Genomic DNA, 15,498 nt, shown 5'->3' with positions numbered 1-15,498 from the left:
CAGGTAATGCGCCTCCCTTCCGCCCATTTGTGAGTGTGATTGAAGGCAATCTTTGCTCTGTCTCACGCTGCCCGTCCGCCTATAACAGAGGGAATGCTGCTGAAACATTTGAATTTGCAATCAATTTCTTTCCATCGACGGCAAAATTAGTTGATGGTAGCATTCAGAACATCCAGAGAGACACAATTGTGAAATGGGAGGTTGATTGTGCAGAAATTGATCCCAATGAGCTACAGTCCATGGAAGAGAAGGCAGTGAGGAAATTGGTGGATAAAATTGGGGAAACTGTGCTTTGGGGTCCAGAGCAAGAGGTTTCACTATTGCGGTATGATGATTTCAAAGGAGAGTATGTCAGAATTGAAGATGGTGAAGATATTGTTGTTGAAATCGATAGGCAAGAGGGCTGGGCAAGCCTCAGGGCTGAATTTTTTGCTGAGCTCGTTGATCTGAATATTGACTCGAAGGTAGGTTATGTGCCATCACACTTAGCTATGCAGAAGTCAGATGATGATTGGGCTTCGCAGAGGCATATCGTTCCCATTATTACGGATCTAAGAGTAATAGCCGATGGGGCTAATGCACATGCAGAAGAGGGAAATGTTAATGTTGTTGATTGGAATGCAGTTGAGTTGAAGGAGCCTACTGATTTGATCATTGCACCAATTGCTGACACTGAGATGGCCAAACTATTTGGCATTCCAGTCGATGACAGAGATGAGGAGGAGAGGGATGAAGCTAATACAAGTGATAATGATGACAGAGAATTGAGTGATGTAGATGGACAGTTGATGAAAGATGCTGCAGATGATGTAGATAATGCACATGATGAAGAGCTAGTGCATGTGTATGACAAGGAAAACCCTGTCATTCGAGTGGGGAAGTTGTGGCCAAACATGGATGAGTTCAGGTTGTCTTTCAAGACTTATGCAGTCAGACATCAGTTTGATGCCAAGACAGTTTGGACTGATAGAAAGAAGTTTTATGCTAAGTGCAGAGGTTTCGATGGTAGTGGTAGGAGGGCTTGCAAGTGGTACATATATGCTAGACTGCAGCCTGATGGAAGTACTGTCAGGGTTAACCAAATCCCTAATAAACATACTTGTCTGACAAGTTCACAGAAAAAATCAAGCATGACATCACAGATTTGGGTTGCAGAAAAGATAACTCCAATTTTGGCCAAAACACCCAACACTACTGCAAAAAGACTCCAAGTAGACTTGGAAAAGTTGTACCCCATTAAACTGCATTATACCACAGTGTGGAAGGCTAAACAAAGGGCAATGAAGAATTTGTATGGTGATTGGGCAAACACATTTAGGTTGCTTTTCAATTTCAAAGCAGAGGTGGAGAAAAGGTCACCTGGCAGTGTTGTCGAGATAGATACTGAGGTATCAGAGGATGGAAAGGTTTATTTCTCCAAATTCTTTATGGCTTTAAAGCCTTGCATCGATGGCTTCAAAGCAGGATGTCGTCCATATTTGAGCATAGACTCATCATTTTTGACAGGCAAGTGGAATGGTCAGTTGGCAACATGTAATGCTCTAGATGGACATAACTGGATGTTTCCAGTTGCTATTGGCTTGTTTCAGTCAGAGACAGAGGCTTCATGGACATGGTTCATGATGCAGTTGAAAAGATGCTTAGGGCCAGTGTCACCTTTGGCAATACACACAGATGCATGCAAAGGTCTGGAGAATGCAGTTCAAAATGTGTTCCCACATGCCGAGCTAAGGGAGTGCTTCGGCCATTTGTGGATGAATTTGATCAAAAAATTCACAGGAGATGAATTTGGGAGAATGTGGCCAGCAGCAAGATCTTACACTAAACATACACATTCATATCATCTTAGTAAGGTAATGACAACATGTGAGGAGTTTGGTACATGGTTGAACACCTACCATTCTTTATTATGGTACAGGTCAGGATTAAACACTGCCATCAAGTGTGGCCATATCAACAATAATTTGGCAGAAAGTTTCAACAACAAGGTGAAGCAGCTAAAAGATTTGCCTGTGCATGACATGGTTGATCAAATGAGGATCATGCTCATGCGGCTGTGGGAATTGAGAAAAAAGATTGCTGATTGTCTGCAAGGTGATAAACTTCCAGCAGTGGTACAGCAGGTGGTCAACAGAAGCAGAGGTCTTACACATTTGTCTGTTGAAAAATCATCACTGTGGGGTGCTGAAGTTAGAGATAACAAGACTGGAAGGAGGGATATTGTTAACACTGAATTGCATGATTGCAGTTGCCTCGAATGGCAGGCCACTGGTAAACCATGTGATCATGCCATTCTATTCTTAGCCGACCAACCAAAGATAAATATGCATCCATATCTGCATGCGTATTATTCGGTAGCAAAATTCAGAGCTGCATATGCAACTCCAATTCCACCTCTTACAGATCAGGAACAGTGGCCAGAAGTGCCGCTTGAATATTCCATGTGTCCTCCTCTAACAAAAAGAAAGGCAGGCAGACCTAAACATAGTAGATTCAAAGCATGGTTTGAAAAAGGTGGAAGTAGTAAGAAGGGCAAGAAGGACAAGAAAGATGCAAAGCCAAAAAGGGCTCAAAAGGGTAACAAAAACAGATGCAAGAGGTGCCAAATACTTGGGCACAGAGAGGGATCCAGACTATGCATTTTCTTTCCTCCTAATCCGAGAAAGTATGTGCTTGTTTATTTGTGTTTGTTCATATTCTGGTTTTGTTTAAATTATAAATATGTGGCATGCTATGTTGTTTTCAGGAGTAAGCTTCCAAGTCAGCCTATTGTTGTTGAATAGTCTTGGCCAACAAAAAGAGCAAGAGTGAGTGGCAGCAGAAGGCAAACAAGTCAGTGGATGGAATAGTTTGGTGCTGCAAGTGACGAAATTGAAGCTGTGCACACTGTCGAAATTGAAGATGTGCACACTGTCGAAACTGTCGAAACTGAAGCTGTGCACACTGTTGAAACTGAAACTGAAGTTGTGCACACTGTCGAAACTGTCGAAACTAAAGCTGTGCATACTGTCGAAACTGAAGCTGATCAAACTGAATCTGCTATCGAGTTTCATGAGGTGATAGCGTCGAGTCCAGTGAAGAAAACCAAGATGATCAGTGAACTTGTGTGTGCAGTACAACCAAAAACAAGAAATGCTAAGGCGAAGAAGGGTACACGGCGTGGTGGGAAGAGATAGAACTGTTGATCATTTGAAATTTATGACATGTAATAAAATTTGTTGGGCACTATGTACCCACATGTTTCCATCAAAACTTGTTTGATTATTATTGTTTTCAAACTGAATTTCAAATTTGATGAAAAATAAAAATTTCGTTTTAAATTCAAATTTGGAGTAAGTTGAACTTTTGACTCGGGTATGATGTTTCAATGCTACCACAACAACTCAAATATGGTTGTTATGTCATCATTCTGAGCTCTTTTGTTAAGTTAGAGCCATAGTCATGAAAAATGTGTGACAAACGACCTCATAAGGTAGGGTAAACGCCATCATCTTAAAGGCATTTTCCTGCAAATGTATATAAACCATGTTTATATATATTTTTGGTTGCTATGCAACATAATACGACTATGGGCACAAGTTTTGATTTTTTTTTGAATTATTTGTGCTCATTTGAAAAATAGTCAACTTTTTCACAAAAACGTTGACCGACTCAAAATCAAAGTTTATATTTTTGTTTGCTAATTATGTGATGTAAAATGACAATATGTGCTGGTTTTATATATTTTTGATTTTTTTAATTAATTATGTTCAACCCTAGCTCATTTCGTCGATATCGTGAACGTGTGAATTTTGGTTTTAAACTTTCCATATAGCAAGTTTCCATTTTTTTATAGCAACTCAGTTGAATAAGTACATAATGTGCGCTGGTTTTGTATTTTTTGAAATTTTTTTGAATTACTTATGCTCTACCCTAGCTCATTCCATCAATACCATGAATTGTGTGAATCTTTTTCATTGAAACATGGATATAACAAGAATCAATTTTTTTATAGCAACGTAGTTGCATCAGTAGAAAGTGAGAGAAAGTTTCATATTTTTTTGAATTATTTTGAATTTTTTGTGCTCAACCCTAGCTCACTGCAACCCTAAACCCCGAAAACCCCATCCTAAACCCCTCCATAGTACATTGTACATTGTAACAAAATCCCATCTTCTTGAAGGCATTTTCCTGCAATTATATATAAACCATGTTTATATTTTTTTTGATTGCTAAGCAACATAATACGACTATGGGAACAAGTTTTGATTTTTTTGAATTATTTGTGCTAATTTGAAAAATAGTCAACTTTTTCATAAAAACGTTGACCGACTCAAAATCAAAGTTTATATTTTTGTTTGCTAAGTATGTGATGTAAAATGACAATGTGTGCTGGTTTTATATTTTTTTGATTTTTTTTGAATTAATTATGTTCAATCCTAGCTCATTTCGTCGATATCGTGAACGTGTGAATTTTGGTTTTAAACTTTGCATATAACAAGTTTCCATTTTTTTATAGCAACTAAGTTGAATAAGTACACAATGTGCGCTGGTTTTGTATTTTTTGAATTTTTTTGAATTACTTATGCTCTACCCTAGCTCATTCCATCAATACCATGAATTGTATGAATCTTTTTCATTGAAACATGGATGTAACAAGAATCAATTTTTTTATAGCAACATAGTTGCATCAGTAGACAGTGAGAGAAAGTTTCATATTTTTTTGATTTTTTTTTTGAATTTTTTGTGCTCAACCTTAGCTCACTGCAACCCTAAACCCCGAAAACCCCATCCTAAACCCCTCCATAGTACATTGTACATTGTAACAAAATCTCATCTTCTTGAGGCATTTTCCTACAATTGTATATAAACCATATTTATATTTTTTTTGATTGCTATGCAACATAATACGACTATGGGCACAAGTTTTGATTTTTTTGAATTATTTGTGCTCATTTGAAAAATAGTCAACTTTTTCACAAAAAACGTTGACCGACTCAAAATCAAAGTTTATATTTTTGTTTGCTAAGTATGTGATGTAAAATGACAATGTGTGCTGGTTTTATATTTTTTTGATTTTTTTAATTAATTATGTTCAACCGTAGCTCATTTCGTCGATATCGTGAACGTGTGAATTTTGATTTTAAACATTGCATATAACAAGTTTCCATTTTGTTATAGCAACTCAGTTGAATAAGTACACAGTGTGCGCTGGTTTTTGTATTTTTTGAATTTTTTTTGAATTACTTATGCTCTACCCTAGCTCATTCCATCAATACCATGAATTGTGTGAATCTTTTTCATTGAAACATGGATATAACAAGAATCAATTTTTTATAGACACGTAGTTGCATCAGTAGACAGTGAGAGAAAGTTTCATATTTTTTTGAATTTTTTGTGTTCAACCCTAGCTTAGTGCAATCCTAAACCCCATAACCCCGGAAACCCCATCCGAAACCCCGCCATGTTTATAGCCGTCGATCATTGCTGAGTGAGCGGTTGGATCTGACGTCGATCTGCGTGTGTGATCCGCGTGTGCTGATTGGCTGGCGAGCGGGGGTTTGGATCGAGGGCCCGAGTGAGGGCCTCTCCGTTGGATCTAGTCAGTTCGGTGAAGATCCGACGATTGGAAATGAATCGGTGCATGGATGTGGCGTACGCGCCTCTGACTTCGTGTGCTTCTTTGTTGCATGACACGCGTCGGTTGTTTTTGCATGCATGCACGCGTCGCATCAGAGCCATTAGCTGCGCATCGAGGACCGTAGTCTGAATGGGCTCTGAATATGAGCGGCGTGCTCGACGCGGTGCACCGACGAAAGTCTGAAGGGCGGGCGTGCTCGACGTAGTGCTCGACGCAGTGTGTGAATCGACGACGCACCCTTTTATCCAATAGGCAAACGCAAATGGACGGCATCCATTAATTGCGGCAACTGAATCGACGAAGCGACGCAGCCCAAAACGTGCTATTTAACCCTCCTCTCGTGGACATCTAACCTTCATCTTCCTCCTTGCCCTCCTTCTCCCCAGCCCCCCTCGCATCACATCCAAGCAACCGCAAGCCCTGACATGGAGTTCCACGGCCCGACGTTCCAAGCGCCCGGCACCAGGCCGGAAAGGATGTACCCCGCTGGGGTCGTCGTGGAGAACCAGCTCCGGGTCTGGGCCATGTCGCGCTGGCGGGGTGGACGGGAGTTCGCGGGGCTCTTCCTTCGCGCCCTATATCGCCACCTCCCTGTGGGAACTCCCCAGATGTTCACCATCGACGAGTCTCGCATGGGAGGAACTGGCATGATCATGCGCTTCCGCAACCCCTACGACGCGTATCACCTCCTCGGCCGTGTCTGGTTTGGGGGGTGCGAGTTCATCTGCTTCACCACCTACAACATCTTCACCGACCTTGACAACATCTGGCCCAACGAGCACGCCATGCACACCCTCCCCTACAACCTGCCGGCCGACGACGATGATGAGTGAGGGCGCCCGAGGAGTGAAGACGCGCGCCCGTCGCCCCTCCATGTCGGGTTTATCCTAGTTTCTTTCTTATCTATCGTATTTGTAAGGTTAAACACTATCATATCTCTAAGTTTATTGTAATCGTACTGTTGTGCCCGCCCGCTACTACTACGTACTGTTGTGCCAGTTTATGTGATGTGTTTATCTTATCTATGTTGTGCACATCTATGTGTTTATCTGTCAGTTTATCTATTTATCAGTGACGCAGTGCACCAGGTGATTGATCCTTTCTTGTTACCATTCATGGTTTTGTTCTACATTATGATTAAAGGAACTAATCTCTCTTTAAGTTCTCGTTTGGTTGACCCAGGAGCAGCAAGGCAGCAAGGCCAGAAAAGAAGCAGCCAGAAGACGTTCCTTTCCTCGTGTAGATCTGTTTCAGCCCCTGTTCCACGCATCACAGACGATTTTGCAACGACTAAGGGGCAGAAAAGGAGCAGTCAGAAGACGTGTCCGACGTTCCTCACGTGTAGTACTAGCTCTGTAGATAATGAGCCCATAGATAATACACTTGTAAATAATTGACCACGTGGATCGGGCTGTGATCCATGTTAATTGTATCCTAACCAAAGAAGGCCTTAGACCGTGTTTGCAATGGTTGTAGTTAAATAAATAGGTGTTTATTTTACACTTGTATCTTGCAGGCCGCTTAGGTTGCAATGGTTGTAATTAAATAAATGGTTGTAAGAAATTGGTTATTTCAAACATATTTTCATGGAATATGTTACATGTACAACGTACATGCCTTAGTAAATAATACAAATCAGATTAGATGTTCAACCCTGTTAAGATACATGAACTTGGATTGTTATATATAATCCATCATTTTTATTTCCTATTGAAAATCATACATGACCAGTCAAATAATTTTGGGTCCGGTTATTCCTATTGAAATCAGTACTAGCTCTGTAAATTACACCTTTGGGCCTATTCCTCAACTTCAGCGTCATGGCCCAACATCTATTCGCCAGCCCACGAATAATTTTTTTGTACTGAAGCTGAAGTTTGTTTGGTCTCGCACTCGGCAGCCCAATTTTGTCTTTTTACTACAAACTGAATTTGGGTGTGTACTCTGTTAACTGAAGAACAAAAACAGAGGAAACACAACATGAAAACTGAATAATTTGTGTTCCAAATTGCTGATTCATTTAAGATACATGAACTTGTCATGGCGCACAAATCACATCATCTACCCTGGACAAACCTAAATGCCCCATCTAATGACGATGAATAGCAAGTAAAACATAAACAGAGCAATGACACATCAATAAAAAAACACTGCCATGATATTTGCTTGCTTCTGCAAATCGATCATCTCCCTTTGATTTTTCTTGATCTTCTTCAGTTCATCGGTCAGTTCAGACTCCAAGTACCTCGCCATCGGCACAACTCTGCCCGCCCCTCTGTCCGAGCTCCCCCAATTCTCCATCTGCGACACCCCGCCCAAATTGAGCTCCCAGGTTGCGGCCACGCTAGAATCAATGTAGCCCTCAGATTTAATCCTCTGAACATATTCTTCAATCCACTCGAAATGTGTGCATTTTTTCAGGATCTGCAAACCAAAAAATGAACCATAAATCTCAAATTCGAGGAGAAAAAACAAAATATGGAGAAATCAAAGCAAACAACCGCGAAAGAACGGGCTTAGAACCGAGATCTAACCTTGCCATCCATTCCTCTCATTGGTTTGCTCAAGCATTTCACAAACTCCCACCCAAGATTGCCATTCTCATTCGTCTTAGTCACCAACCGTTTGAGAGGCTCTGGGCGTGGGCAGTTAGGGCACCTTGTGAGCATCACTGGACCATACTGACGCCAGTTTGATTGCGTGGCGGAGGAGGTGGACATCTACACTAGGTCGCCGGAGACCCGAGGAAGAATGGGGAAAGGGGAAAGCAATGGGCGGCGGCGGACGGACGGGCACGGGCGGAATCGCTTCTAGTCGCGACGAGGTAGGTCCCGCGCTTACTGGACAAGTGATGGGTCCCGCGCTTACGTGGATACGTTGTGGGTCCAACCCATAACAGCTAATGGGGATATCAGTTCAGCTTAAGGGCCATGTCGCACAGGAGCTATTTACTCGCTCAAAAGTGTCGCTGTCAAGCCATTCTGTTGACCAACGTCTCATTCCATCCAATTCCCAGAAAAGACGTCGGACAAGAGCTATTGGCCCTCGATGGTCATCCCGGTTAGGAGCAACTTCAATAGCTGCCCTACAAAACCTTCCGTAAAACTGGATGACTGTATAATTTACGAAAAGTAGTTTTTCTTTTACTTTAAGCCTCAGTTACATGGATTCAAGTCGTAGACTAATAGAAATGTAGGGGGCTGTTTGCAACCAATGATGACCTTTTACCAAAATATTGGATAACCCATGGTATTTGATGGTTGTTTGGATCAGTATAAAAAATTTGGCTGGCTCCGCGCACCCGTAATTTTTGACTACAAACTAAACAAAACGATAAATCGCGAGTACACATGCGGCTACGCGTTGTCGGAATCCACACCGCTCACACCCGCGTGATTCGTGCAAGTGCAATACGCCCGGGCTGTATAAAGTTTTCCACTCACGTGTATTTGTATTACGTATAGGAGCGTATTCTCACCATCTGGCCATCTGACATCTGCAACACCTGACAAACTACACCGCACGCAGGTGCTGGTGCATTGATTAGAGCTGACGGGGCAGGAGCTGGGCATTGTTTTGATCCGACCGTTTGCTAGCATCCCGATTACAACGGCTAGATGATGGACGCTCTCCTTTGTAATTTGAATTTGATGGCTCCCATATATAAGCCCATGCCGACGAACCATTATGCTCAGCTCATCAGCATCATTTCCATGCTCTCGCCGAAGACCACAACAATGGGTTTATCCAAGTCCCAGGTTAGGTCCCAACCCCATCCATCACACCATACCGTCAACCAGGCTCCACCGTTGCCCCTCAACCGTTGCCCGGAATGCAACGTCGGCTACATCAGCTGGTTCGTCTCAGCAACCGCAGAAAACCTAGGGAGGCAATTCTACAAGTGTGAGCGAGGGGTAAGTTTTTTCCAGATCCATTTCCATCCACCCCGCAGCCTCCTTGCTAATCACACGGTTTTGCATGATTCACAGTACGGCGGGTGTAGTTTCTGGAAATGGGAGAACAAGTACATTCAGTACTTCAGCGCCCGCTGGGGGCATCTGCTCTCGCACCCATCGGTGTATCGGCATGTAACGCTACTCGAAGAGTTCCAGGCGTGGCTCAAGAAGGTGTTCATCCTTGTAACGATTAAGATGCGTTCTTTTCCGATCTGAGGATCGAGGTTCCGAATTGAAAAGGAACGCATCTAAGCGTCTCGTAAACAAGGTATCATAGCACATACGTAATATCAACAGAATGGTAATAAGGGATTCAATTGCCATCTCATCAATATATCAGAGTACATCACGCATATAATCAAGGTAGTTCCGATACGGACTATAAAACAAGAGAAATGGCTATGCTACCCTGCCTGCTGGCCCGATCACGACCACACCTCAATCTTCTGGATAGTTCACGTACATGCGGTCGTTCTCCTCATCGTACTGCCACGCCAACTACGTGCCGTCGGGATCACCTGTCTCTAGGGTACCTGAACCTGTTGGTGTAGTGAAGGAATCTGTGAGCCACGGGGACTCAGCAATCTATGACCTCGGTGCCTGAACTAGTCAAGTTATTAGGTTGGATAGGTGGAGTATTTAAGTTGCAGCATCATAAGCTTGATATGGTGGCTATCTTACGTAGAACTTGTATGAATGTGGTCTATACTAGCGGTCGATTATACTTGATCACTAAGTGATCCTGAACACCTACATACGTCAATCATAACCCCATCGTGTTTCCGATCAATGAGAGATCTTCGAGGGGACAGCCACAGTTACGCACACAGTTGGCAATTTTATTAGCTTATGTTTAAGTTATCTGTTACCGAATGTTAACAAAATATTCCAAGTTGCCACATAACCGCGGGCACGGCTTTCCGAAAGATTAAACCCTGCAGGGGTGCTCCAACTAGTCCATCACAAACGTACACGGGCCGCAAAGTAATCCTCTATCACGAATCTTGTGATCTCGTCGGATTCCTTTGGGGGTGTTTGTTTCGAGAGACTTTTTGGTGTAGGGACTAAAAAAAGTCCCAAAAAGTCCCATCTGAAACAAACAGGAGGGCTTTTAGGGATTAAAAGGGGGTATTTGGGACTATTTAGAGAAGTCCGTGTGGGAGGGTCTTTTTGGGACTTTTTTGGCACTTTTTCCAACAATGCCCCTACTTTTAGCATGTCATTTAATAACTACTACTACATTACTAAGGGTAACATGGTCTTTTTGCATGTCATTTAATGACCTCTAGTCCCTATTTAGTCCCTGGAAACAAACGGGTAGGGACTAGGGACTTTTAAGTTGGGACTAAAAGAAGTCCCGGGACTTCTGAAACAAACACGGCCTTAGAGGAAAACCTCAACTCTGGGGAGAACCAAAGCTTCACCGGGATTCCTATACGCAATATATATCGTTAAGGTAAGACAAGACTAGCAGGACCTCCAGTTGTGTCGACGACCCTGATAAGAGCCGCGTATCTCAGTCCCAGGACACGACGGATGGAACTAGCTACGAGTGCCAAACCTCAAATTTCCTTGTGGTGGCCCCGCAGGCAGACCAGTTTGGACCAACACTCATGAGGAGCACTGGCCCGGGTTATTTATTAAAGATCCTCGGGATGATCATTCCCTATGCAGATTATTATTAAGTGATTAGCAAATTAACACCAATGTTGGGTCCTGCCGGACAAGTCTTAACACTACGCGATTTATCGAGGGGGTCCCCATAACAACCCCGAACGTGTTAGGGGCGATCAATATGGAATCAAACACCGGTAGCCGGTAACTATGGCGGCAATAACGGAACAAAACACCCGGCAAAAGGCTAGGCCTTCCGTTATTTACCAAGTATATAGGTGCATTAATTAAATAACAGAATTAAGATAATGATATCAAGCTTATGTTATCACATGAGGCAAAGCACCTGCATCTAGCAATACTAACATTAGTAGCTGAGCAAAGCCTACTTAGCCATTCAAGTTTGCTAGGAAGGGATAAGTGTTTGGTTTCATGGCATATCAGGAGGCAAATTATTTCAGTGGTAGGCAGCGAGCATATGATGGAATAAACGCAAAACTAGCATAACAAGTCTAGAGATGGAATCAAGGTCATGTCATCTTGCATGTGATATCCTCAGCTTGGAACGGTTCTTGATCGTCCTGCACGTACTCTCCCGAATCCACGAACTCGTTCTCCGATCCCGGTGCTACCCAACATAATAATAACATCCAATGAACAACAGCACCTCAAGATGCAACAATCACATGATGCATGAGATGAATATGAGCATGCATCAATATTTTTATCACTAGCACAAGCATGAGAAGCAATTACATGTTCCTGGACATAACTACATCCTGAGCTATTTTTACATGCATGAGAATGACATGATGAGATGCGTCTCGTGAAAACGATGCAAACGCATATAAAGAACATTACAATCGGAGCTACGGATCAATGGGAATCAACGAAACAATATAAGAAACCCTACGTGTCAAATTCATCACCACACACTCAAATGGCACCACTCTGGTATTTCCAGGTTGCCAAGACATAAAACAAACCATCATGGATGGGGTGGAGCAAAGAAGAACACCACATCATCAACTAAGCACTCACAAACATCAAAAAGACAAAACTACACAATCTGCCATAAATTGCATCATAGCACTTTGTGAGCTACATGCAAAGCACCTACAGCCACCCAAACATGACAAATAATATATGTGGCTGTAGCTATCCAAGAGTACTACAAGCACAAGTAGTGATCACACACAAAGGAATTAAAAACAGAAAGTTACAAGGTTGCAAACTTGCCCAAAAATATCACATTTCAGGGACTTAGTGAAAATTCCAGATTCTCACTATTTGTCTATGCTCTGAAGCATGTTGACAGCACCCAAAACAATATCTAAAGGACTCCAAATGGAATGAAAATTTACAGGGAGCTAAAAGACATATCAGCTTCAACTTTCCAGTTGAAAGCTAAGGCTAGATCACAACACCTTGACCTGCACAACGTCATCAACAGGAGAAGAAAATATATACAGATTCTCAGACTTGGTGAAAATCTCAGATTTTCACTAATCTGAAATTTCAGCCACATGCCTACTTTGATTGGGCACAACTTGCACATATGGATTCCTAATCATGAAATGAAACCAACATGTGGTAGAGGGGGTCACCCCTCTACTACCACAACCAAGAATCGAACACAAGAGCACACCACAACTCATGGAACCAAGCTCTAAACAAATAAGAAAATGAAATATTTCATCTCCATAAAATGTTCCAATGGCAAAACTAAGTTCACCAATGGATTCCTTGGGAGATTCTACCCCAAAATCATATATAATATCTATGCACTTACTTGGAGCAAGTGACCACAAACAAGGAAGGAAAAACTACTAGAAACATACATAGTGAATAGGGCATCATTTCATGTGCCCTTCACTATATGCACTCCTACATAGTAACTTGTTCATGTGCACAATAACAATAGTGACATGAGGGTTTTGACCCCATGTATGTGTCATAGCACATCAACACCACAAGCAAATTTACCAAGTTATCCACACACTCACAAGTCACTATGCCCTCTTACATATGGACATGTGAAGGTGCATAATTGATTTGCAAAGGTGGGGGTGTTCCAAAAACTCACATCCATACCATACACACACTACAACATTCCCTAGATCAAAATACAATTATGTAGGCATTACATAAGTAACATGAACATGGAAATACCAATCACCACATACACATGCTCACATCTTATGGTGTACATGAACTATGTCATGTGTGTGTCACACGCACACCACAATATAAGCACACAAGATATACCACACACTAGATCCACATATGCACACACTAGCTGCATCTACAAACATGCACTATGCTAGCAACACCACACATACACATACACATCACCATGTGCACACATACACACACCTACACCTCAGACACAAACTCCAGTCACAAGTAATACCATCAAGCACTACTTGCATTGCAGGAAGGGGAAAAAACAAAATGCACTACGTTTATTGTCTATTATCTAGGCACAAAGTGTAGCAAAGAAAAGCAAAGAAAACAAAATAAGAAAGAAGGAAAAAAACAAAAGGCAGGCCTGGGATTCGAACCCAGGGCCTCTGTTTAACAACCACAGAGTCCAACCACCACACTACAATCATGTTATCGACAGAGAGAGGGGATCGAATAGGGTGTAGTGTCCCCCCTGGTGGCTACTGTGCCGAGCCAAACAAAAACTAAAAGGGTGCCGAGGGGGGATTCGAACCCATGCCCTCTTGACAGGCAACAACACACACTGCCACTTGGCTATGATGCGGCTACTGATAGAATAGAGGGGATCTAACTATAGGCATACTAGCAACGACACCAGCACCTGCTCTGCACGCCGGCGACAGGGAGGACGCTGGGGCTGATCTGCACTGCCGCGCGCACGAAGGGAACCACTAGCCTACCCAACGATGCACTACAAGGGGAAGGAGGCCCCTGCTACTCCTGCTCTGCCCGAGCACACACATAACAGACACACCACACACATCTACCTACTGCACAACAGATAACATGCCCTGTTGTACTCTGCTACTGACTGAGAAGCACGGCGAGGTACACGACGGATCCGAGCCGATCCAAGGAGGAGGAAGGAAGGGGGTGAGGCTCCTCACCTTAGGGAAGGAAGAGGGGATCCGAACGAAGGAGAAGCCGCTGGAGGGGAAGAAAAACGACGACGAAGGCATCCCTGAACTGCAGAACCGAATGAAGGGGAAGGAGCACCGGGACCGCGGCGTCGGCGAGCTCCTCGTCGTCGGTGAGGATGTTCCTCGACCTCACCGAGGACGAAAATGGGGCGTGGGCACCTTTCCCGTGCCCCTGGACATGGCCACCGGCGCTGCTCGACGGAGAAGGCGGGGTAGACGCCGACAAGGGGTTGTCTTTGCTCTCTGCTACCTTATCTATAGGGTCTTACCTTGGGGAAGAAACAGAGAGAAGGGAGATGGGGATGGAGCGGCGGCGGCGGAGAGAGGGAAAACCTAGGAGATGGAGAGGGCACGGACGTCGAGATAAATAAGGGGGTGGCCTCGACGTTAGTGCCTCACCGCGGCAACTCTCGCTCTCTGCAACGCCTGACGGAAAGGTGTAGAAAAGGTGGGGGTAGACACCGTCTGCGGTGGAGAAGGGAGGTCGCGCGCTGGGCCTCTGTGTGAAGAGGTATGGGCCAGGGGAAGGAGCTGGGCTTGCTAGCGCCAGAGAGAGGGACAAATGTGTGGGCCGCCACGGAGGGAGAGAGCCCACTTGAGCGCCACAAGAGGATAAATAATTCCCTGGCCCTTTTCTTTTAACAGAAAAGCCAGAGAATAAAGAAATGCACAGAGAAAACTACTGGGGATAAAAATACAACAAAAATACCCCTGACCATGAAAAAATCTACCCTATTTGAATAAAATGCAAAATGAATATTAGGGGCAATTGAATATTTAGAAAACAACAATATGTGGGTTGTTTTGTAATTATTTTGCACCTTTCAAACCTAAGTCAAATCAGAAACTTCACTTCTCCACACCCAACTCAAATCAACCTAAATCATAGGCATTTTTAAAACAGAAAAGGATGAAGTGAATCTTAACATAGAAGAAATAGAAAGGGAGTGAAGATGGTTTTGAAACCTAAGGAATTACTATCACATGCTTCACTCCACACAAGCCACACATCACATGCTAACCATCACAACGCATCACATCATCACAAGAACACAAGGCAACAACAAGAACACATGGCATGATATGGAATGCATGCATGCAAAGGAAGATAAATTAATAAGGTGACACATGAAATCATACAAGCATAGGACACTCTCATATC

This window comes from Hordeum vulgare, chromosome 3H (genome assembly GCF_904849725.1).
Source record: "Hordeum vulgare subsp. vulgare chromosome 3H, MorexV3_pseudomolecules_assembly, whole genome shotgun sequence".
In the NCBI taxonomy this organism is placed as follows: domain Eukaryota; kingdom Viridiplantae; phylum Streptophyta; class Magnoliopsida; order Poales; family Poaceae; genus Hordeum; species Hordeum vulgare.
This window is presented reverse-complemented; position numbering follows the sequence as displayed.